Source organism: Macaca nemestrina, chromosome 13 (genome assembly GCF_043159975.1).
Source record: "Macaca nemestrina isolate mMacNem1 chromosome 13, mMacNem.hap1, whole genome shotgun sequence".
Taxonomy (NCBI): Eukaryota; Metazoa; Chordata; class Mammalia; order Primates; family Cercopithecidae; genus Macaca; species Macaca nemestrina.
This window is the reverse complement of record NC_092137.1, coordinates 47,721,755-47,747,971: the sequence shown is the minus strand read 5'-3', so window position 1 is coordinate 47,747,971 and position 26,217 is coordinate 47,721,755. Positions and strand designations below refer to the sequence as shown.

Sequence of the window (26,217 nt, the reverse complement as noted above, 5' to 3'; positions counted from 1 at the left end):
GAATGGACTAATACACCATACAAGGAAATGAAGTACTGACTCATGCTATAAGGTGGATAAACTTCTAAAACATTACGCTAAGTGAAAGAAGCCAGTCACAAAAGATCACATATTGTATGATTCTGTTTATGTGAAATATTCAGAATAGGTAAACTCATAGAAGTAGAAAGTAGACTGGTGGTTGCCAGGGTTGACGGGAGGCAGAATAGGGAATAACTGCTAAATGAGCCCAGGGTTTTATTCTGGGGTGATGAAAGTGTTTTGGAGCTAGAGGTGGTGTTTGCACAACATTGTGAATGTACTAGATATCATAGATTTGTTCACTTTAAGGTGGTTATTTTTTTTAAAAGGAATTTATGGGCTTCCATGACCCCCAAATCCAGGCACTTGAAGAATCTCATCAGGACTTGGTCTCTCTTCCTCCGTCCTTCAATGCTGCTCCGTTGGCAGGCTTGGCCACATGCTGGCTTCTGGACTTTCCATCAGACATTATCCCTAGAGCTAGTGATCCCCACTGAAGGAGAGCTTCACTTTTCCCAGTGGATTCATCAAAAGGCCCTAATTTGAGTCTTGTTTACCTGAGCCAGTCCCTGAGGTCAGGCAGGTAAAATGCTCTAACTGGTCAAGGTGGGTCTTGGTCTGACCCTGTGGCAAGGGTCGGGGGTGAGCATCATAGAATCTGCCTCATCCAAACCAGAGGGGCCGAGAAAGGGCAGGAGGTATTCCCAAAGGCAATGGAGTATGGGTGGGCAGAAATAGCCAATGTCCACTCCAGGACTCTGGAAAGTGTAGCTTCTCTTTCTCCCTCCCTCTTCTTGTGCTGAGATACTTTTGAAGGCTGCAACACAAGGGGAAGATGGGTTCCTTGGCATAGCCCTGATCTCCACTCATCTGTCCCAATGCCACCAGTGTCTCAGCCCAACTAACTACATGTTCCTTCCCCTCATTATGCCCCCTGAGGTCATCTAACTGTCCTTGCCATGTCAGAACGAGCTGGCCCTCTGGAATTTTATTTTGATGATGAATAATGATTTTGGATCAGGAGAATAGAGCTGGTAAGAAAGAGAAAACATGCCCCTTCCCTCATGGGGAGCTGCCATTTCTCTCACACTTGAATCCAAGCCCTCTTTCTAAGATCTCCTTCCACAATCACTGTGCCCACCCCAGGTCTTCCTTCCCAGGACTCCCTGAGCCCACACAACTAGGACCACTATAGTGTTGATTATAGACTTGGTGATGGATTGACCAAAGGGTTATGCCTGGATGAAGGCTTTTATTCCAGAAGGCTTCTGTCCTCTGCAGTTGGGAATGACCCACCCCAGGGACCCCAGCCCCCATTCCCACTCAGTTCCTGGGCCTGGATGAACTAGCACAGCTGCTGAGCTTCTCAGGAAGCCAGGAGGTGGAGTGGGGTGGGGCAGGGAGAAGGTGGGTGCTAGGTCTTTGGTCTGGGCCCAAGTCGGCAGGCATGCAACTCGTACTCAGAATTTGCTGAGTCTCTCCAATGCGCTTTTTAAATAATTTGGGCTTGCCCCTACATCAGGGAAGTACCGAAGCCCTCTCCTACTTACTTGAAAATTTATTTAACTATCTCTGTTTAGCACTTTGCTTAAGAAACAGGGCACTTTTTTCTAGAGAACAGGGAGGTGATTTGAGGTCTTTTTGAATGTGAAAGGAATCCAGTGTGCCAGGGGAAGGCACGGGAGGCAGATGAAGAATGTTTCATCTTCATTTGAAGAATGTGCTGAGTACTATGTGAGTGTCTGCCTCCAAGGGGTTCAGTCCAGCCAGGGAATAGGACCTGCAGCAGCAGAATCACTCTGCCTGGGAGAGCCGATGGTGTTCTGGCATTTCCTTCACTATGTTGACAAAGGAAGAGGAGTTGAAGCCATCTTCACAGGGTTAACAAGAATTCTGGACAGAAATATTGTTATAATTAAGCATTAATCAGGCTGTACTTCGAAATGCATTCAAATGAAGAATGCAGCCTCGGAGAGTGCTCTGTAGGATGGAGGGGCTGGATAATGAGGCTGACCCCACCTCCTCCACTCCCTTCCCCACCAGTGCCTGACGCCTTAATCTGGCCCAAATGGCCAGTTCACAAACATATGAAAATAGTCCATGTAATCTGTTTCCTCTCTGGGGGGGGAAAAACCAAAAAAACCCTGCACAACAGAAGGCTTTTCACATTCACAAATAACTCTTCTGTGAAATCCTACTAAATGCAGATTTAATTTTGTGTGCTATGTCCTGCACTGGGAGCCTTTCAGCCCAAATTGCATGCTTGCATGGATTGCCCATCTCACTAACCACACAGCCCTGTGGGCTCTGTTTGTTGAATGGACTCTGGAGCCATGTGGCCTGAGTTCAAATTCCAGCTCTGCCATTTGCTAGTTGTGTAACCTTGGGCAAATTACCTGTGCCTTGATTTCCTCACATGTAAAAAGGGGTAACAGTAATCTACTTACAGGGTTGCTGTATAGACTCAATGGGTTAGTCTATCAACAGCACTTAAAATAGTGCTTGCTGTAAGAGTTAAAGAAAGAAGAGAGGAAACACAAAAAAGCAGCTCAACAGTCAAAGATAGGTTTATTTCGGAGAATAAACCTGAGAGGGGCTTTCGGCCGATTTTGGTCAGGAGCACTCTCTCTGACAGACTAAGAGTATTTAAGGGTTCAGGGCGAGAGAGCTTATCACAGGCTTGGAATGTTTCTGTGTGGAGGAGAAGCTTATTGTGGGGTTGGAATGTCTCTGGTTGGAGGGGAGATCATCTTGGGGCTGACATCTCTCCGGTCAAAGGGGAGGTTATCTTGGGGCTGGCATGTCTTTGGTTGGGTAGGGGTTTCTCTTAGGGTTGGAATGTTTCTGGTCAGAAATGTCAGTTGTGGTTTATGGTCATACTGACATTAACCATTAGGCTGATGCCCTTTGGGTTGGATTTAGGCAGTTTTTGATCAAGGGGAAGTTTAAAATGGCACTGCTTGTCCAAGATGGCAATGCTCCTGCGCTGTCACTGGCAACATCGCGTGTGCTATGAAAATGTTAGCTTACCACAAATAATAACATCATGTGTCTATAATGGGGTTGAAATTATCTTTGTGTAACATGAGTGAAGATTTTCTTATTAATCCAAGGGAAACTACTTATAAAAGTTTTCAGAGAGTAACTGGTTCCCCAACTCCATTTATTTTCTATCATATCTTAAGTTTATCAGCTGAAAAATCTCTGGTCACAAGCATGTTTAGGACACCTCAGGGTGGAGAAGTCACTATAATTTACACTTAATGATGTGTCTCAGTTCTCTGGGGGTTGAAGATGGGAACTTGAGTTAATTGTCTGAAGTGGAGTTGTCATAGGTGACTTCATTAATTGGGACTTGTCTTTGCCATTTTCTCCTGAAGTGGCCACAGTGGGGCCTCAATGCTTGTATGTCCTATTGTTTTTCAATGTTCCAGGTAGACTGGGCTCTACCTAGGAAATAATGAGAGTAACAGGTACAAGCCTCACGCAGAGAAAGCCCAAAACATTCTCTCTCCTTATCCAGCAGAAATAACCAACAGGTCAGAAGAGCCCAGCTCACCCCCTCAGCCCACTCACTAGTGAGGGCAGGCAGAAGCTTTTTTTCTCCATCAAAAGGTACCCCCCCTGCCCCGCACTGGTTTTCATGATGAATATATGAACCTGTGTGTGTGTTTGTGAAAAGCTTTGAAGAGTTATTTTTGTCACAGTCAAACTACATTCCTAATGATGCCTTTTCTCCTTGCTGGTTTCTCTTTTGCAGGGATTAGTCCAAGTTTGGTATCTAGCAAGGTGGACAGATGGATGTATAAGAGATGACATCCACCAGGTCTAGACAGCTTCTCTCCCTGTAGAGTTTCTACTTCAGCAGGAAAAGGACAAACAGCAAAAGTAACAGACACCATCAATACAAGACTGCTAATTGGTGTTTGATTACAATTCAGATGTGGTCTGTGATTGAGTAAACACTTTCATTTAGATTATAATGGTTGCATATGGGGGAGTAGCTGAAGAATGACAAAAAGGGTCTGGGATAAAAGCAAATTAGAAAAGAAGAAAAAGTATTTTATTATTCCTTCATCTTTTCATCATTTCTGTCAAAAGACAAAATTCAAAATGACAACAAATTTAGTTAAATGATCAAATTGGCTTTTGTTTATAATTCATGAACTGGGGTGACATCTCTAAAAATTTAGAAAATTCCTACGATGAACTGAGCAGAGGAGGTTGGTTTTATAGGCAGAAAAGGCTGAGAAAATCAGAAACTGGGAACAAAAATGGATTGGTTAGCATCAAGTTACTTTAGGTTCCTTTCCTCAGGGTTAAAGAAGAGGGGACTTCCTTATCGTGAGGGCTAACACTGGCTTGTTTGGGGATTGGCTTATTATCTCTCTCTCTCTTCTGATTCCTTGCAAGGTAAGATAAACAATTTAGTTTCGGTTTGGTGAGGTGGGACTTTAGCACAAGTGATTCCATTTTGGCTTGGTCTATAGGGGCCTAGTGCAGGAGCTCAGTCTCAATCAATGGCCTCCTATAAATTTTATTCAACATTTTAAAAATAAAAATACTCAGATAAAATTAATCTACCACAAAATTCACCATTGTAACCATTTTACAGTATACAATTCCATTGCTTTTAGTATATTCACAATATTGGGCAACCATTGCCACTATCTAATTCCAGACTATTTTCATTACCCCAGAAAGAAACCTCATACCTTCCAGTTCCCTCCTCCCGCTATCCCCTGGCAACCACTAATCTATTTTCTGTCTCTACATATTTGTTTACTCTGGAAATTTCACAAAAATGGGAGCATATAACATGTGACCTCTCCTTTCATCATCCCTTGGGCATTCACCATGGGCCAGGTACTATGAGACTATCTGCCCTCAAGAGATTCAGTCCAGCCAGGGAAAAGGACCTGCAGCAGCAGAATTATCCTGCCCGGGAGAGCCAATGGTGTTCTGGCATTTCCTTCACCATGTTGACAGAGGAAGAGGAGTTGAAGCCATCCTCACAGGGTTAACAAGAATTCGGGACAGAAACACTGTTATAACTAAGCATTAATTAGGCTGCACTTTGACCCACTTCTTTGTTGCTAAAAGTCTCCTAGCATAAGATACCTGACCACTTGCGTACCCATTGTTTCTATAAAGAGGATTTCTGATATTTGAATCATAAGGCTTTTTTTAAGGATCGTAAGATGTTTTTCAGATCCCAAATTCCAGCAAAATAGCTGATGCCAGCCAGTTTGAAGACTCCCACAAATAAATGGAATTAGCATGAGAATACAGTTTCTTCATCTCCCTGTCCCATGACTTTGCTGTGCACTATTTGACCAATCAATCGTCTCCACACTTTGGCCCACTCCAAAACCCTTAAAAACCCTAGCCCCAAACTCCTCAGGCAGATGGACTTGAGGTTCCCTCTCATCTCTTTTCTGGGCAACTCTACAATTAAATCTGTTGTCTCTGCTGCAGCCCAGTATCTTGGTGTATTGCCTTGCTGCACACATCAGATAACAAACCTATTATGGTTACAGTTTTGCAGTAAAAAGAGAGTAGGGGATTCTAGGAATAGAGGATGGCAGAGATGATGTGTTGTTTGGGGAAGGCTGAGACGGTCCTTGGGGCTGAAGCATCAGATGTACAGAGAAGGTAGGAAGATTTTGGGGAGAAAGGAGATAAGGCAACAGGCAAGTTAGGTCAGAAAAGCAGAGCCTTGAGGGCTCCTTAAATGAGACTAGGATTGCTCCTGGCTCTGGGGAGCCAGGCAAAGGTCAGTGTGTGTTTTACCAGGAAGGAAGGAAACCAGCCGTGGAGGGTGAGTTCAGAGGGAAGACTGTCAAGTGGAGGAATAGGAGGATGCAACAGTCCAGGTTTGAAAAGTCTAGGCTTCCCACTCTTGCAGAGGCAGTGGGCTCAGGAAGCAGGAAACATCTATTTGAGAGGAATTTCTAAGACTGAATGAACAGTGTCAGGCCTCCGAGCCCAAGCTAAGTCATCATATCCCCTGTGACCTGCACATATACATCCAGATGGCCTGAAGCAACTGAAGATCCACAAAAGAAGTGAAAATAGCCAGTTCCTGCCTTAACTGATGACATTCCACCATTGTGATTTGTTCCTGCCCCACCCTAACTGATCAATTGACTTTTTGACAATACACCCTCCCCACCCTTGAGAAGGTACTTTGTAATGTCCTCCCCGACCCTTGCAATAATGTACTTTGTGATATTCTCCCACCCTTAAGAAGGTACTTTGTAATATTCTCCCGGCCCTTAAGAATATACTTTGCAAGATCCACCCCCCACTGGCAAAACATTGCTCCCAATTCCACCACCCATCCCAAACATATAAGAACTAATGATAATCTCACCACTTTTTGCTGACTCTCTTTTCGGACTCAGCCCGCCTGCACCCAGGTGATTAAAAAGCTTTATTGGTCACACAAAGCCTATTTGGTGGTTTCTTCACATGGATGCATGTGACATTTGGTGCCAAAGACCCAGGACAGGAGGATTCCTTTGGGAGACTGGTCCCCTGTCCTCGCTGTCACTCCATGAGGCGATCTACTTATGACCTTGGGTCCACAGATCAGCCAGCCCAAGGAACATCTCACCAATTTCAAATTGGGTAAGCAGTCTTTTCACTCTCTTCTCCAACCTCTCTCGCTATCCCTCCACCCTTCAATCTCTTTCTTCCTTAATTTCAGTTCCTTTCTTTTTCTGACAGAGAAAAAGACAGAGACAGAGGAGACGCATTTTATCCATGAACCCAAAATTCCAGCACTGGTCATGGACTCAGGAAGACAGTCTTACCTTGGTGTTTAGTCACTGAGGGGATGCCTGCCTGATTATTCACCCACATTTCAGAGGTGTCTGATCACCACGGGGATGCCTGCCTTGATCCTTCACCTTGGTGGCAAGCACCACCTCCCCTGGGTGGCAAGTACCACCATCCCCTCTGTGTCTCTACTCTCTTTTCTCTGGGCTTGCCTCTTTCACTATGGGCAATCTTCCACCCTCCATTCCTCCTTCTTCTCCCTTAGCCTGTGTTCTCAAGAACCTAAAACCTCTTCAACTCTCGCCTCACCTAAAACCTAAGCATCTTATTTTCTTCTGCAATACTGCCTGGCCCCAATACAAACCTGATAAAGGCTCTAAATGGCCAGAAAATGGCACTTTCTATTTCTCCATCCTACAAGACCTAGATAATTTTTGTTGAAAAATGGACAAGTGGTCTGAGGTGCCTTACATCCAGGCATTTTTCACACTTTGTTCCCTCTCTAGTCTCTGTTTCCAATGCAACTCACCCCAAATCCTCCTTCTTTCCCTCCTGCCTGTCCCTTCAGTACCAACCCCAAGCATTGCTGAGTCTTTTGAATCTTCCTTTTCTACCAACCCATATGACCTCTCCCCTCCTCCCCAGACTGCTCCTCCTCAGGTTGCTCCCTGCCAGGCCGAATCAGGCTTCAACTCTTCTTCAGCCTCTGCTCCCCCACCCTACAACCCTTCTATCACTTCTCCTCCCCACACCTGGCCTGGCTTACAATTTCATTCCAGGACTAGCTCTCCCCCACCTGCCCAACAATTTCCTCTTAGAGAGGTGGCTGGAGCTGAAGGCACAGTCATGGTACATATGCCTTTTTCTCTATCAGACCTTTCTGAAATCAGCCAGCATTTAGGCTCTTTCTCATCAGACCCCATTAAATATACACAGGAATTCCAATATCTAACTCTGTCCTACAATTTAACCTGGAGTGACTTAAATGTCATCCTAACTTCTACTCTCTCCCCAGACGAACAGGAAAGAGTTCTTTCTCTAGCCCAGTCTCACACTGACAACTGCTGGCTTTATGAGCCAGGCCTCCAGGAAGGCATTAGAGCAGTTCCCTGAGAAGATCCCCAATGGAACTACCAGGCAGATTCCCCAGGTATAGCTAGGTGAGATTACATGATTTCTTGCCTAGTTGAAGGGCTTAAAAAGGCAGCATACAAATCTGTTAATTATGACAAACTTAAAGAAACTACCCAAGGAAAGGATGAAAATCCAGCCCAATTCCTGACTTGTTTAGCAGCAACCCTGAGATGCTTTACAGCCTTGGACCCAGAAGGGCCAGAAGGCCATCTTATTCTCAATATGCATTTTATCACTCAATCCACTCCTGACATTAGAAAGAAACTCCAAAAGTTAGACTCCAGACCTCAAACCCCACAACAGGACCTAATTAACCTCACCTTCAAGGTGTACAATAATAGATAAGAGGCAGCCAAGTGGCAACGTATTTCTGAGTTGCAATTACTTGCCTCCACTGTGAGGGAAACCCCAGCCACATCTCCAGCACACAAGAACTTCAAAATGCCTAAACCGCAGCAGCCAGGCATTTCTCCAGGGACTCCTCCCCCAGGATCTTGCTTCAAGTGCCAGAAATCTGGTCACTGGGCCAAGGATTGCCCACAGCCCAGGATTCCTCCTAAGCCATATCCCATCTGTGCGGGACCCCACTGGAAATTAGACTGTCCAATTTGCCTGGCAGCCACTCCCAGAGCCCCTACAGCTCTGGCCCAAGGCTCTCTGACTGACTCCCTCCCCGATCTGCTTAGCTTAGTGGCTGAAGACTGACACTACCCAATCGCCTCGGAGGCCCCCTGGACCATCACAGATGCTGAGCTTCAGGTAACTCTCACAGTGGAGGGTACGTCTGTCTCCCTTTTTTATTTTATTCCAGAAATATTTTAATACAATCATAGTATAGTTATGAAGTCACATTCAATCCACTGAATATATTCAGGGTATTAATAAAAATGTTATACATCTTTATTCACTACCTTAATATAATTAAAGTATTTGGTTCTTATAGATGACACTAATTACCATATTCATTCATATATGCACTGGTAGTCAAACAACATGGAAATAAATTTATGGATTATGATAGTGGGGCTTCAGTCCTTTTTGATCTGAAGTCTAAGTTTCAAAAATGAATGTTTTCTTTTTTAAATGCCACAATATTTGAATCCTAGAAAGAATAGGCAACTAATTTAAGGCAAGATATTGAAACTTTCACAACTTTAATTTGAAAAAAGAAATGATCAAAGATCATACATGCCTTAACATTTAGATACCTATAGATTCATATAAAGGCAGTAATAAAAATATCAGTACAAGTTCTACATTGGGTTCCTCAGTAGAGAAAATAATAGGTTCTTTGAGTGAACCATTATCTTCAAATCCCAAAACACTGGCAAGAAGAAATAATTCTTCTGATGCAGGACAACATGTAGCATAACTGTTTTTAGTCAATAAAGGTGAGTAAAAAAATTGTGATTATACATAAAAATTAGTATCTTGGCCAGTTTGTTAAACTTTTGTTTTTCAGATTTACTTTAATGTCAGCTTTTTAAAAATGCTTAAAAATCCAACTGATTTAAAATTGATTGACAATAGTAGTACAAAGAGGCTCCCCTCTTTTTTATTTTTTTGGTATGGGCTGAAGATTAGCATTTTATAAAGAAATAAACTCTATGTAAAATGTATGTATTTGAATGAGTAAAGAAGGCACAAAATTAGTTCAGTTAAGAGAAAACATTACCACTTGTTCTGAGCTCTTTTTTTTTTTTTCTTTTTTGAGACAGTCTCATTGTTACCTAGGCTGGAGTGCAGTGGTGTGATCTTGGCTCACTGCAACCTCCACCTCCTGGGTTCAAGCGATTCTCCTGCCTCAGCCTCCCGAGTAGTTGGGATTACAGGCTTGCGCTACCATGCCTGGCTAATTTTTGTATTTTTTAGTAGAGACAGGGTTTCACCATGTTGGTCATGCTTGTCTCGAACTCCTGACCTCGTGATCTACCCACCTCAGCCTCCCAAAGTGCTGGGATTACAGGCGTGAGCCACCATGCTTGGCTGAACTCTTAACAGTACAGTATTATAATATACACTTTTAGATATGAATCCTTACAAGATTTCTTATAATGGAAGTGACAGCACATTTTTTAGCTCTCCTATAGTCCATCCCCTTTTTAGTTGATATGGGGGCTATCCACTCCACATTACCTTCTTTTCAAGGGCCTGTTTCCCTTGCCCCCATAACTGTTGTGGGTATTGACAGCCAGGTTTCGAAACCTCTTAAAACTCCCAAACTTTGGTGCCAACTTGGACAACATTCTTTTACGTACTCCTTTTTAGTTATTCCCACCTGCCCAGTTCCCTTATTAGGTCGAGATGTTTTAACAAAATTATCCGCTACCCTGACTATCCCTGGACTACAGCCACATCTCATTGCCACCCTTCTCCCCAACCCAAAGCCTCCTTTGCATCTTCCTCTTGTATCCCCCTAGCTTAACCCACAAGTATGGGACACCTCTACTCCCTCCCTGGCAACCAATCACACGCCCATTATCCCATTAAAACCTAATCACCCTTACCCTGCTCAATGCCAGCATCCCATCCCAGAACAGGCTTTAAGGGGATTGAAGCCTGTTATCATTTGCCTGCTATAGCATGGGCTTCTAAAGCCTATAAACTTTCCTTACAATTCCCCCATTTTACCTGTCCAAAAATCAGACAAGTCTTACAGGTTAGTTCAGGATCTGCATCTTATCAACCAAATTATTTTGCCTATCCACCTTGTGGTGCCCAACCCATACACTCTTTCCTCAATACCTTTCTCCACAACTCACTATTCCGTTCTTGATCTTAAAGATGCTTTTTTCACTATTCCCCTGCACCCCTCATCCCAACCTCTCTTTGCTTTTACCTGGACTGACCCTAACACCCATCAGTTCCAGCAGCTTACCTGGGCTGTACTGCCACAAGGCTTCAGGGACAGTCCTCATTACTTTAACCAAGCTCTTTCTCATGATTTACTTTCTTTTCACCCCTCTGCTTCTCACCTTATTCAATATATTGATGACCTTCTACTTTGTAGCCCCTCCTTTGAATCTTCTCAACAAGACACCCTCCTGCTCCTTCAACATTTATTCTCCAAGGGACATCAGGTATCCCCCTCCAAAGCTCAAATTTCTTCTCCATCCGTTACTCACCTCAGCATAATTCTTCATGAAAACACACATGCTCTCCCTGCCAATCATGTCCAGCTGATCTCTCAAACCCCAACCCCTTCAAAAAAAACAACAACTCCTTTCCTTCCTGGGCATGGTTGGATACTTTCACCTTTGGATACCTGGTTTTGCCATCCTAACAAAACCATTATATAAACTCACAAAGGGAAACCTAGTTGACCCCATAGATCCTAAATCCTTTTCCCACTCTTCTTTCTGCTCCTTGAAGACAGCTTTAGGTACTGCTCCCACACTAGCTCTCCCTGACTCATCCCAACCGTTTTCATTACACACAACCAAAGTGCAGGGCTGTGCAGTTGGGATTCTTACACAAGGACTGGGACTGCACCCTGTAGCCTTTCATCCAAACAACTTGACCTTACTGTTTTAGGCTGGCCATCATGTCTCCATGCAGCTGCCACCCTAATACTTTTAGAGGCCCTCAAAATCACAAACCATGCTCAACTCACTCTCTACAGTTCTCATAACTTCCAAAATCTATTTTCTTCCTCATACCTGACACATATAGTTTCTGCTGCCTGGCTCCTTCAGCATACTCACTTTGTTGAGTCTCCCACAATTATCATTGTTCCTGACCCAGACTTCAATCCGGCCTCACACATTATTCCGGGTACCACATCTGACCCCCATCACTGTATCTCTCGGACCCACCTTACATTCACTCCACTTCCCCATATTTCCTTCTTTCCTGTTCCTCACCCTGATCACACTTGGTTTATTGATGGCAGTTCCACCAGGCCTAATCGCCACTCACCAGCAAAGGCAGGCTATGCTATAGTATCTTCCACATCTATCATTGAGGCTACTGCTCTACCCCCATCCACTACCTCTCAGCAAGCCGAATTCATTGCTTTAACTCAGGCCCTCACTCTTGCAAAGGGACTATGCGTCAATATTTATACTGACTCTAAATATGCCTTCCATATCCTGTATCACCATGCTGTTATATGGGCTGAAAGAGGTTTCCTCACTACACAAGTGTCCTCCATCATTAATGCCTCTTTAATAAAAACTCTTCTCAAGGCCACTTTACTTCCACAGGAAGCTGGAGTCTTTCACTGCAAGGGCCATCAAAAGGCATCAGATCCCATTGCTCAGGGCAATGCTTATGCTGGTAAGGTAGCTAAAGAAGCAGCTAGTGTTCCAACTTCTGTCCCTCACGGCCAGTTTTTCTCCTCATTGGTCACTCCCACCTACTCTCCACAGAAACTTCCATCTGTCAGTCTCTTCCCACACAAGGCAAATGGTTCTTGGACCAAGGAAAATATCTCCTTCCAGTCTCACAGGCCCATTCTATTCTGTCATCATTTCATAACCTCTTCCATGTAGGTTACAAGCCGCTAGCCCACCTCTTAGAACCTCTCATTTCCTTTCTTTCGTGGAAATCTATCTCAAGGAAATCACTTCTCAGTGTTCCATCTGCTATTCTAGTACTCCTCAGGGATTGTTCAGTGCCTCCCCCTCTCTACACCTTCCCTACACATCAAGCTCAGGGATTTGCCCCTGCCCATGACTGGCAAATTGACTTTACTCACATGCCTTGAGTCAGGAAACTAAAATACCTCTTGGTCTGGGTAGACACTTTCACTGGATAGGTAGAGGCCTTTCCCACAGGGTCTAAGAAGGCCACCATGGTCATTTCTTCCCTTCTGTCAGACATAATTCCTCAGTTTGGACTTCCCACCTCCATACATTCTAATAATGGACAGGCCTTTATTAGTCAAATCACCCAAGCAGTTTCTCAGGCTCTTGGTATTCAGTGGAACCTTCATACCCCTTACCGTCCTCAATCTTCAGGAAAGGTAGAATGGACTAATGGTCTTTTAAAGACACACCTCACCAAGCTCAGCCTCCAATTTAAAAAGGACTGGACCTTTTACCTCTTGCCCTTCTCAAAATTAGAGCCTGTTCTCAAGATGCTACAGGGTACAGTCCATTTGAACTTTTATAGGGACACACTTTCTTGCTTGGCCCCAACCTCATCCCAGACACCAGCCCTCTAGGCAACTATCTTCCAGTCATCCAGCAGGCTAGACAGGAAATTCGCCAGGCTGCTAATCTACTCCAGATTCCCAGCCATATGAAGACACCCTAGCTGGACAATCAGTTCTTGTTAAGAATCTGACCCCTCAAACTCTACAACCTCAATAGACTGGACCCTACTTAGACATTTATAGTACCCCAACTGCTGTCTTCCTACAGGACCCTCCCCATTGGGTTCACCATTCCAGAATAAAGCTGTGCCCATCTGACAGCCAGCCTGATCTTTCTTCTTCCTCCTGGAAGTCGCAAGTACTCTCCCGTACTTCCCTTAAACTCACTCGCATTTCTGAAGAGCAGTAATAACCCTTATGAGCCGAATACATCCTTTCATTCTATTAAGTCTATTCGTCTTTACCCTACTTTTTGCAACAGGGCTTTATGCAGTCACCCCCACTACTTGGACTGTGCCCCAAAAACTTGTCATCCCTACTAGCTTCTGTCTAGTCATACTCCTTTTCACCATTCTCAACTATTCGTAAATGCCACACTTTTCCTCCAAACCATCATAACTGGTATCTCCTGGTTTTACCTCAAACCGCTACCCCTAAGTCTCTCTTGAAGTGGATAGAAGATCTTCAGTGGCAAGGTACACTCCAATTCTTCTATCCTGATGAAGTCCTTTTTTTTTTACTTTTCTACTCACTCTTATCCTTGCCCCCATTCTCCAGTCACTCTCTACCTCTCCCTAGTTACCTCTAGCATACTATCAATCTCACCCACTCTCTCCTCACTGCCTCCAATCCTTCTCTAGTAAAGAATTGTTGGCTAAGAGTTTCCCTTTCTTCCTGCTCTTATGCAGCTGTCCCCGCTCTACAGGCCGACTGGGCTACCTCTCCTGTCTTCCTGCACCTCCAAACCTCCTTTAATAGCCCTCATCTTTACCCACCTGAGGAATTTCTTTACTTTCTAGACAGATTTGGTGAGAACTCCCCAGACATTTCGCACCAAGAAGCTGCCACACTTCTCCGCATCTACTTACGGCACCTTTCTCCTTATGTCAATTCCACCCTCCTCCCATATTGGACCTCTAACCACGCAAACAACTATCCCTGCTGCTGCTCCTCTATCCATCTCCCAACAACAGCCTGTGGAATCCCCTTAGGCAACCTTCTACCGTCCAAACGTTCCTTTTCTCTTTATCTCCAGAACCCAGACACACACATTACCAAACAGATGGGAGCATTCTAATTTCGCATTACTGATAAGCCCTCTATCATTATTGACAAACTAAAAAACATTGGCAGTCACTACTATTAAGGAAGACACCTACCCTGCATCTCACTCCATCCTTGGCTACCCTCCCCCTCCTCGTCTGAATCTCCTCCTAGCCCTTCCTCTTGCTTGCTTATACCCAGCCCCATGAATAGCAGTGAAAGCTTACTCGTAGATACTGTGCACTTTCTCATACATCATGAAAAACAAATCTCTCCCTCTACGCAGTTGCACCATCCATCCCCATTACAACCTCTGCCGGCTGCTGCCCTTGCTGGAGCTCTAGGATTTTGGGTGCAGGACTCCTCTTTCAGTACACCCTCTCACCTTTGCACTTTACCTTTCCAGTTCTGCCTGACACAAGGTCTCTTCTTTTTATGTGGCTCTTCCACCTACACGTGCCTACCTGCCAACTAGATGGGCACATGTACTCTAGTCTTCCTTACCACCAAAATCCAGTTTGCAGATGGGAATGAACAACTGCTTGACCCCCTCATGACACCAACACAACAAAAAAGAGTCATCCCACTAATCCCTATACTTGTGGGTCTAGGACTTTCTGCCTCTACTATTGCACTTGGAATTGGAATAGCAGGCATATCAACCTCTGTCACAACATTCCACAGCCTCTCTAATGACTTCTCCGCTAGCATTACAGATATGTTACAAACTTTATCTGTCCTCCAAGCCCAGATTGACTCTTTAGCTGCAGTTGTCCTCCAGAACTGCTAAGGCCTCAATTTACTCACTGCTGAAAAAGGAGGACTCTGTATATTTTTAAATGAAGAGTGTTGTTTTTACCTAAATCAATCTGCCCTGGTGTATAACAACATAAAAAAACTCAAGGATAGAGCCCAAAAACTTGCCAACCAAGCAAATAATTATGCTGAACCCCCTTGGACACTCTCTAATTGGATGTCCTGGGTACTCCCCTCTTAGCCCTTTAATACCTATTTTTCTTCTTCTTTTATTTGGACCTTGTGTCTTCTGTTTAGTTTCTCAATTCATACAAAACCGCATCCAGGCCATCACCAATCATTCTATACGACATATGCTCCTTCTAACAACCCCACAATATCACGCCTTACCCCAAAATATTTCTTCAGTTTGATCTCTCCCATTCTAGGTTCCCACGTCACCCCAATCCCACTTGAAGCAGCCCTGAGAAACATCACCCATTATCTCTCCATACCACTCCCAACAATTTTTGCCGCCCCAACACTTCACCACTATTTTGTTTTGTTTTTCTTATTAATATAAAAAGACAGGGATGTCAGGCCTCTGAGCCCAAGCTAAGTCATCATATACCCTGTGACCTGCATGTATACATCCAGATGGCCTGAAGCAACTGAAGATCCACAAAAGAAGTGAAAATACTCAGTTCCTTCCTTAACTGATGACATTCCACCTTTGTGATTTGTTCCTGCCCCACCCTAACTGATCTATTGACTTTTTGACAATACACCCTCCCCACCCTTAAGAAGGTACTTTGTAATGTCCTCCCCAACCCTTGCGATAATGTGCTTTGTGATATTCCCCCGCCCTGAAGAAGGTACTTTGTAATATTCTCCTGGCCCTTAAGAATGTACTTTGTAAGATCCACCCCCTGCCAGCAAAACATTGCTCCCAACTCCACCCCTATCCCAAACCTATAAGAACTAATGATAATCCCACTACCTTTTGCTGACTCTCTTTTCGGACTCAGCCCGCTTGCACCCAGGTGATTAAAAAGCTTTATTGGTCACACAAAGCCTGTTTGGTGGTCTCTTCACAACGACGCACATGACAAACGGCAGTTGGGCATCCCTAGATGGGGCAAGCGCAAGAGAGAGAGAGTCAGGGCTCTGAACAGGCTTCTCTTGATGTACAATGAGACCTTGGGTGAGGCAGAAGTAGCTGGTGAGTCCATCACCCTCTGCTTAGAACACCGCAGCTTCCCCTTTTTCTTAGGAATTCTTATGGGGCTGTCAGAGGTGTTGCAACCAGAGAAACTCCATCTTGAATAGGAGCTGCATAAAATGAGGCTGAATCCTAGTGGGCTACATTCCCAGACAGTTAGGCATTCTAAGTCACAGGTTGAGGTAGGAGATCGGCACAAGATACAGGTCATAATGACCTTGCTGGTAAAACAGCTTGCAGTAAAGAAGCTGGCTAAAACTCACCAAAACCAAGATGGCGACAACAGTGACCTCTGGTTGTCCTCAATGCTACGTTCCCACCAATGCCCTCACAGTTTACAAATGCCATGGCAACATCAGGAAGTTACCCTATATGGTCTAAAAGGGATAGCATACAATCAAGAAATAACCATAAAAATGGGCAACCAGCAGCCCCCAGGGCTGCTCTGTCTATGGAGTAGCCATTCTTTATTCCTTTACTTTCTTAATAAACTTACTTTCACTTTAGTCTATGAACTCGCTCTGAATTCTTTCTTGCACGAGATCCAAGAACCCTCTCTTGGGATCTGGATTGGGATCACTTTCCAGTAACAGGGCTTCCAAAGCCCTGTAGGATCAGGCCTCTGCCCAGTGCAAAATGCCCTCACAGTGGTCTTCCACAGTTCTCTCCTTCTGCCAACAGACTTGGCATGCCATTCCAAGCTGCACAGCTGCCCTCTGTCATTCACTCACTCTCTTCCTGGTCAATGCCTACCTGTCTCAGCCCTGCCTAGGTCAAATATCCCTATATGCATCTCCTGAAACAACATAGTTCTTCATAGCCATTGTCACCATGGTCATTTTTCATTGACTTGTGTAACTTTTGATCCTGAAGCTCAATGAAGGCAGATACAAGAGTCAATTTTGGCTCTTGTATCCAGCACCTAGCCACATATCTGGCATTTAATTGGTGTTCCATAATACTTGATGGAGAAAGAAATTAGCAAACCAAACTGGAATCCTGCCAATGAGCCTGGAGCCCTTTGTGATGTAGCTTCTGTTAAGAGAATTGGGAAGAGAGGAGAGAGTCATTCAAATCCTGGCGTTTTCACTCGGTGGGGCCTCCTCCACCATAGCCTGAGGTTTTCTCCTGATAAAATCTGCTTATGAAGAATGCCAAGGATGGCTATAGCCTATCCCAGCATGAATCCTGCAAGTGCTTTGGCTAACTTATTACCTTCAGATTACAGTATATCATGCTTTTTAAGTATAACATAATGAGGGCTCATACAATGAGACAACCGCACGCAGATTGTAATCAATGTTTGAGAATGCATTTATTTAGCACTTTTCCTCCTGCTCAATATGCATGGAAAGATTTGAACTTTGCAACAAACCTCTCTTGAGCTGTTCTCTTCTCCAGCTTTTGTCTTCTGTCTCCCCTTTCATTCTCCATCTCCATCTGACAATTCTCCTCCAACTGTTCTACTATAAGGCTCTGAATTCTACTATAAGGCTGAACATTCTGAACAGAAAGGCCTGCATATTCAATAAGAGCCCCAAGGAACTTGCATGCAGGAGGGTCCAATACTATAAGGAGCTAGAATACCATCCACTTCAAGGCCAGCCAGCCCAGGGGATTGTTGGGTTGATGGAGACTGCAAATGCACTACTAAGTGAGTGCCTCTGACTTCCCTTCAGGGCCTTAGCTTCCTTATCTGCTATTCCAACAGCCCCTAATGGTACTCCCACTCTCCCTCCTACCCAGTCATTAATATAAAGGCAATTTTAAATGAGTTAGGATCCTTAATAGCACAGTGCCTGGCACAGAATAGAGGTTTAAAAGTCAACGTGGGCAGATCACAAGGTCAGGAGATCGAGACCATCCTGGCTAACATGGTGAAACCCTGTCTCTACTAAAACATACAAAAAATTAGCCAGGCATGGTGGCAGGTGCCTATAGTCCCAGTTACTTGGGAGGCTGAGGCAGGAGAATGACGTGAACCCGGGAGGCAGAGCTTGCAGTGAGCCGAGATCACACCACTGCACTCCAGCCTGGGCAACAAAGCGAGACTCCATCTCGAAAAATAAATAAATAAATAAATAAATAAATAAATAAATTGTTATATAGGAGGAAGGAAGGGAGGGAGGGAGAAAAAGGGAAGCTGACTGACCACATTCATGTGCTCAACTATAAAGAAGACCTTCTATTCACAAGAAACATTCCTCCCTGTAGAAGCCCTATTGACCCATGTAATACCTGGAAAGCCATCCCCAAGACTCTTTTCCCCACCCCATCCCCACACCTAATTCCACCAATGCTACCCCTCCAGACATTATCCCCTACTACACACCCCTCCTCCAATATCCCCACTCACCAATGCTCATTTCTGGGCTATTACCAAGTAAAACAGTCACCCTCAGTTTGCTACGCATTTCTTTACATCAAACATCATGTTCTATGCTGTGATCCATTTTCAGCATTGCAGTTTTAATTAATGTCTAATGAACAAATCTCACCTTTGCATGTTTCACAACCCACAGACAAGTTAATAAATGAGAATGGTTTCATTATAAAAATCATTGCTTCCATAATCTATCTACTTCCAATGCCACCTTCCATTCTTTCCTCCTCTGGGTCTTATCCCCTTTTTAGAGTTGCCTAGCTAAAACAAATGCTCTAACTCTCTGAAAAGATCAGTTCAATATTCGTAGATTCCTGACTCATTCAAATGATGAAATATTAGCTATGGCAACCCTCCAGTATCTTTCTCCTAAGCCTTCCTCCCTTGCTTTGTTTTCGCTCTTGGTTCTGACAGCCTATTGGTTTTGGATTAGAAAGTTATTCATATTTCATCTCTCCCAACTGCAAGAATATAGAGGAACCAAGTGGAAGGAAAAATCCCACAGGAAAGTCAATCATGATGAGAACACAAGGTACAAATACCTGAGAGAAGAGGGGAGATTGGGAAATGAGACAAAAAAATTGAAGCAAATGAAGGTCAGGCCTGTTGATGGTCTCACCACATTTGAAGGTCTAAATTCCAATCTCAGACTCATTCAAGCAGGAACTTGTTCCTCCACACTGTGGCTTCCATCCTCAAAGTCACCTCATGATTCAAGGCAGCTGGAGTTCCAGTCATCACATCTATATTCCAGGAAGCACGACTGAGGAAGGGGAGATGGTGGAAGGGCAAAAAGGCCCCCCTTCCTGTGGAATTAGCTTTCTTTTATGCAGCCTTCCTGGAAGTCCCACATAATATTTTGCTAGAATTTAAAAATACAGTCTCACCTTATAAAGGAGAATGGAAAATAGGGTCTTGTAACTGGTCACAGTGACATCTCAAATAAAATGGGTGTTCTATTACTAAAAAAAGAGGTTGAACAGATAATTGAGTGGGAACTAGAAGTCTCATTGAGAAGCCAAACTCAAACACTTGCTGATATTTTAATAGGGGGAAAAAAAGAGTGATGAACTAAAGACAGAAGAGGGAAGAATAGGAAATCTTAAGAATCCAGCAATACCTACCAATGTGAAATTCAGCTAAAACTTTATTTTAGAGTACACTATGCCAACAAATGATATTTCACATGTATTTATTGACATGAAAGTAATATAAATTCCATGTTTATTGAACAGTCTCAGGTACCTTGAACAGTACTTGGCACATAGTAGGTTTAAATCAAAAGATGTCTTGAAAGATACATGATGTTAAATAAAAAAGTAAGTTTAAAGTAGTATGTAAAATATCCTATAACTTTACTAAAATCAAATATGTGTATGTATATGTAGATAGATAGACAGATAGAGCCAGCCGACCAGGCAGTAAGATCATTAAAATGACTGATAACAGTAATTTTCTCTGCATAATATGATAGAATTGGGGTAATTTTTATTTTCTTATTTTTAGCTTTCGTGAATTTTCCAATTATTCTAAGTTAATTAGGCATTACTTTATACAGTTTTTAAAAGTCATATCAGAATTTAATTATGCATTACTTTATATAGTTTTTAAAAGTCATATCAGAATTTAATTATGCATTACTTATACAGTCTTAAAAAGTTATATCAAAATCCATTTGAGACAAAAATCAATACCTGTATAGCCTTACCTAGAGAACAAAAAAATCTGGATTAGATTTTAAAATAAGAAAGAGTTGAAATAGATATTTAAAAATCATTTTTTAAAAATCACTTCTTAATAAAGAGTGATTCAGCTTTAGAAGACAGGGCTCCATAGAGACATTCAGACAAGGAACCCACAACTTTTTGGACAAGAGGATTAGGAAATAAGGAGTTGCCCTCAAAGCTTTAAGGCTCCTCTTCACTCTGGGATTCTTGTCTTCATTTCCAAACTCCCTGACAACAGGCAGCAATTGGTGGCTTCATTAATCTTCAAATATTATGGTGACTTAAAGATGACATAGTGCATTCTTTACAAAGACAGATGTGGCAACTGAGTCCAGGGAGGTTTTAATACCAGATCCCCCAACTTTGCACCCAATATGTTCCTAATTTGTTTTCCTTTTCCCCTGCAGACATAGCTTATGCCTTTCAATGTGGCCATGTTTGTGGGGAAACAAAGTTTGCCATAAAATTGGCTTCATTAAGCTAGAGTCCACATACATTATATATCTGGCTTTCATTTTAGAAGGAAAAACTCACCTTTGAGATTCACAGGATCAGTTAGTCTATGCCCTAAAGTTGTACTGAGAGGCTGAGAGGCCACCAATGGAGGTCCTGGATTATGAGAAAGAGACTCTTCCCTCTCCTCTCACCCATACTCAACATTAGCCCACCATAGTTCCTTGAATGCAATATGTTTTTTCTGGCTTCTATACATGCACCCAGGTCAATACTCCTGGTTGGGGTGTTCCCTCCCTTTCAGTCAATCCAAACCTTACCCATCCTTTAGGCCTTGCCCCCATTCTTCCTGATATCCAAAGCTTCCTCTGACTCCTGCAGCCCTTGTTACAGGCTCCCTTCTCTGACCTCCTGTGACCAGTACCACACAGTCAGCTCCTAACTGTATCTGCTATGTCATAGTCCTTATTGCTTCATACATGTGCATCTTATCACCTCAGCCAGACTCTAAGCTCTTGCAGGGAGAGTAAGGTTCATCACACACACACACACACACACACACACAGATTATAGTACACTGCTTTATACCTGGTAGGTTCTCAATAAATATCTGTTCAACAGTTATTTGGAAATAACCAGAAAACAGCTGAACAATCACAAATTTTTAACAAGTTGAGTTATAAGACAGTCTCATGACACAACTATATGCTGTTTACAAGAAACTAACTTAAGATCTAAGGACAAATAGGTTGAAAACGAAAGAATGGAAAAAGATATTCCACGCAAACAGTAACCAAAAGAGACCTGGGTGGCTATACTAATATTAGAAAAAACGGACTGTAAGTCAAAAATTGTTGTAGGCCAGTTGCAGCGGATCATGCTTGTAATCCTAGCACTTTGAGAGACCAAGCCTGCACAACATAGTGAGACCCTATCTCTACAAAAAATAAGAAAATTAGCCAGGCATGGTGGTGCATGTCTGTAGTCCCAGCTTCTTGGGAGGGTGAGGTGGGAGGATTGCTTGAGCCCAGGAGTTTTAGGTTGCAGTGAGCTATAATTGTGCCACTGCACTTCTGCCTGGATAACACAGTGAGACCCTGTCTCAAAAAGAAAATTTATTATAAGAGGGAAAAAAAAGGATATCATATACAGATGCTCCTCAAATTATGATAGGGTTACATCCAAATTTAATTTCATTATTTTCTCTATAGCACAGTTAAATTGTTTCCAATTTTCCCATTTTTTTATTTTAAAGAAATTACTTTCCTTGGGATAAATTCTTTTCTATTTCCACCATTAGTTGAAAATATCCTAAGTCTAAAATGTATATTAGCTTACAATTGGGCAAAATAGTCTAACACAAAGCTTATTTTATAATAAAGTGTTGAATATCTTATGTAATTCATTGAGTACTACACATTAAGTGAAAAGTGCAATGGTTTTACACCATCGTAAAGTCAAAAAGTTGTAAGTCAAACCATTGTAAATCAGACACCATCTCTATTAACAAAAGGGTAAATCTATCAAGAAGCTATAACAATTGTAACGTATATACAGCAAGCAACAGAGCCTCGAAATATATGACAGCAGCACTGACATAATTGAAGGGAGAACTAGAGAGTTTTACTCTTGTAGTTGCAGACCTCAATATTTCACCTTCAATAATGGATAGAACATCTAAACACAAGAACAATATGAAAACAGAGGCATGTTACCCACGTTTTTTTCCAGTCCAACAGGAGCCCTGTCCTCCAAATGCCAATGGAAAGAAAAGGAGGACAGTATTGTAAGTGCTATTACAAATGTTATGGTTAAGTGCTGCTGCACATTTGAGACATGTCTTGCCTATCACCACTCAAGATGCACTTCATCATAAGGAACCACTTCAGGCGCCAAGGCTACTGTCTTCTCAGGTCACAAGTCCAGAGTCAACACTTGTCTTCAAATCCCACACAGTTTTAGGGAGATTGAACTACAGGGCATCCAGTATCAGTTACATCCTGTGTCACCAAAACACGTAGACCCTTGTCTAAGCCTCCAGTCAGACTCCTGCTTCCCCAGAATAATTTTATTTCAAGGGGCCTTTCTTCCAGCTCCTGGGCTGTGACCAGACTCTCCCCATGCTTTCCTCAACAAGACTCCTTGACCTTAAATTCACGGAAGACAAATCAGATGTCTTTCTCTTCCATTCTGGAAGGCCCTGGGTAAAACTGGTTCACTTCTTCCCAGCTACCAGCTCCGTGAAACATGGTGTGAGGAAACATTTGTCAAATGACTTAAAACATAAAAGGTTTTATAAAAACTTAATTCCAGGAGAATGGGGGGAGGAGGGCTATTGTATCTATACTACTAAGAAGGCAATTCAACTGACCCTTCGCGGGATAGAGATAACCATCTTCTCCATACTAAAAAAAAAAAAAAGTATCCGTTGGACAGCTAATTGTCAATAAGTAATGCAGACAATGAGTACTACAGGAATTCTGAGAACAAGAAGATCAAAGAGGTTTGAAGGCAACCAGAATATTTTGGATCTGCTACTACTTGAAATGCAAAACTTGTCACCAAAATTTTACCACCACAGATTAATTTTTAAGAGAAAGTATTTTGGAGCAAACTCCTTTATTCAAATTTAATTTCATAATTTTCTCTGTAACACAACTAAACTGTTTTAAATTTTCTCACTTCTAAAAGAAATTATTTTCCTTGGGATAAATTTCTATTTCCATTTTTTTGGATAAAGATTATCTTAATTCATATTTTTGTTTGTTTTTAGACGGAGTCTTGCTCTGTCACCCAAGCTAGAGTACAATGGTGCAGTGGCGCCATCTCAGCTCACGACAACCTCTGACTCCCGGGTTCAAGCGATTCCTCTGCCTCAGCCTCCCAAGTAGCTGGGATTACAGGTGCCTGCCACCACACCCAGCTAATTTTTTTGTATTTTTAGTAGAGACAGGGTTTCACCGTATTAGCCAGGATGGTCTCACTTTCCTGATCTCATGATCCACCTGCCTCAGCCTCCCAAAGTGCTGGGATTACAGGTGTGAGCCACCACGCCCAGCCCATTGTATTTGTTTTTTAACAGCTTTACTGAGATGTAACTCACATATCATACAATTCATTCATTTAAAGTGTACAATTTAATGCTTTTTAGTGTATTTACAGAGCTGTCCAATCATCACCACAATTAACTTTAGAACATTTTTATCACTTCCAAAAGAAACCCCATCCCCATTAGCAGACACTCCCATTCTCCTGAACTCCCACCCCTAAGCAACCACTAAGTTGTTTTGTCTTTATAGATTTGTCTACTCTGGACATTTTATACAAACGGAATCGTACAATATGTGGTCCTTTGTGACTGGTTTCTTTCACTTAGTATATTTTCAAGATTTATGCACATTGTAGTATATATTAGTACTTCATTCCTTCTTATTGTCAAATATGTCATTGTATAAATATACTACATTTTATTTATTATTAATCAGATAATGGACTTATAGGTTCACCACTTTCTACTTTTTGGCTATTATGAATGGTGCTGCTATGAATATTCATGTACAAGTTTTTGTGAAGGTACATTTTTGTTTATCTCCTTGGGTATATACCTAGGAGTGGAGTTGCCAATTGGTTCCATTTGACTTTACCTAATTTTCTTGGCTAACAGTCCTATATTGTGCTTGTGTGTGTGTGTATATATATATACATATATATACATATGGCAGAAAGACACAGAGACAGAAAAGAAAAAGAGAGGCTGTACTTGTTTGCATGTCTTCTCTGAAATTTTTGCATGCATAGCAGATTCAATAACCATAGAGTTGAAAAGATGGCATCAAAATCATTGGCTCAAAATATCCTACAAAGGGAAAACTTTCTGGAAAAAATGTCTAACCTGAGTTGAGCTGTTTTTTTTTTTAAAGAGCTGGAGAGGAGAAGAGAGAAGTTAGTGCTGCAGTAGGGGCCACAGCACAAGTAAAGGCCTGGTGATTGGGCTGGATATAGAGCACTTGGGGAATAAGTAAAAGGTAGTAGATGAGGCTGGAATGATTTGTTAGGAATCACCTCATCAAGGTCTTTGAATGGCAGCCTCAAGGGTTTAAAAACTACATTTTTAGGCCGGGCGCTGTGGCTCACGCCTGTAATCCCAGCACTTTGGGAGGCCGAGGCGGGCGGATCACAAGGTCAGGAGATCGAGACAATCCTGGCTAACACGGTGAAAAACCCCGTCTCTACTAAAAGTATAAAAAATTAGCCGGGCGCGGTGGCGGGCACCTGTAGTCCCAGCTACTCGGGAGGCTGAGGCAGGAGAATGACGTGAACCCGGGAGGCGGAGCTTGCAGTGAGCCGAGATCGAGCCACTGCACTCCAACCTGGGCGACAGAGGGAGACTCCGCCTCAAAAAAAAAAAAAAAAAAAAAAAAAAAAAAAAAAAAAAAAACCCTACATTTTTATAGCTTTAGGGGAGCCATTGGAGACTATGGTTTAAATACGTCAATCACATGATCAGATCAGATGGGCATGATTACAGCAATGACTGGCAGGTGCAGGCAGGATGTACCTAAATGGGGAGACACGAAGCAAGCCCTCCTCCTTAGGAGTCTATTGCAGCAATTCAGGACTGAGGTAAAGGCTCTGAGCATAGCCAGCTGGAAGTGAGTAGCTTAAATATTGATTTAGTGGGCAAAAGCCGCATTCATCACGGGGCTGGTTCCCTAAAAACCCCGTGCGTATGTGCAGGGAACTCATCATTTCCCTATTACATAAATTGATTAGGTCATTCGGAGCCGAGATTGATGCCAGAGATTTGCTGCTAATCAAGCTAGAATAGCAAGTTGGAGGACAAGACAGGCCTTCTGCCAACTGGGCAAGGAACTGGTCCCAGAAGCAGAGAACACTGCAGCGAAGTACCCTGTGTTTGCTTGGGGAGTCTGAGCAAAGATAGCCTCTGAGAGGCCTGGCAATGCCCTTCAGTTACATCTGGAGTCTCCAGGGCAACTCCTAGAATGACACTTCTCAGGGCTTCTGTCAAGAGCTGACCAGCCAAGTGGAATCCAGCCCCAAAGGTCCATGACAGGGCCGTCCTCACTGTGTGCTGAAGCTGTAAGAGTGGAGGTACTGGGGGAACAGGGCCTAGGGCAGCATCTGTGGAGAGTCCAGGGGAGCCAAAGCCTTGGAGAAAGAGTTTACTGTTTTGGCAATAATAACAATAGTCTGCAATAACAAAAATTTGTGTTTGTATACACCTTCTACAGTGCTCCAGAAAAAAGGGAGGTTCAGCTTTCTTGGTGGATAAGATACTCTCCCTCTCACACACAGACACCCTAGCCCCATTCTAAGGAGAGCCCTGCAAAACTAGCCACATGCCATCCAGTGCCAGGAAGCCTGGTTCTGACATGGT

The 26,217-nt window shown here is 43.0% G+C and overlaps 1 long non-coding RNA gene across 2 annotated transcripts; it reads right to left on the bottom strand.

Moving 5' to 3' along the window:
* Positions 1-1,561: 1,561 nt before the first annotated feature.
* LOC139357840 (uncharacterized) lies at positions 1,562-25,153 on the bottom strand. Of its 2 annotated transcripts, none has more exons than XR_011611705.1 (2): positions 21,140-25,153; positions 1,562-1,914 (listed from the first exon to the last, which is right to left on the bottom strand). It is a non-coding gene; the product is annotated as an uncharacterized lncRNA (long non-coding RNA). The 2 variants fall into 2 exon arrangements; XR_011611706.1 differs by lacking the exon at positions 21,140-25,153 and adding an exon at positions 14,032-15,774.
* Positions 25,154-26,217: the final 1,064 nt, after the last annotated feature.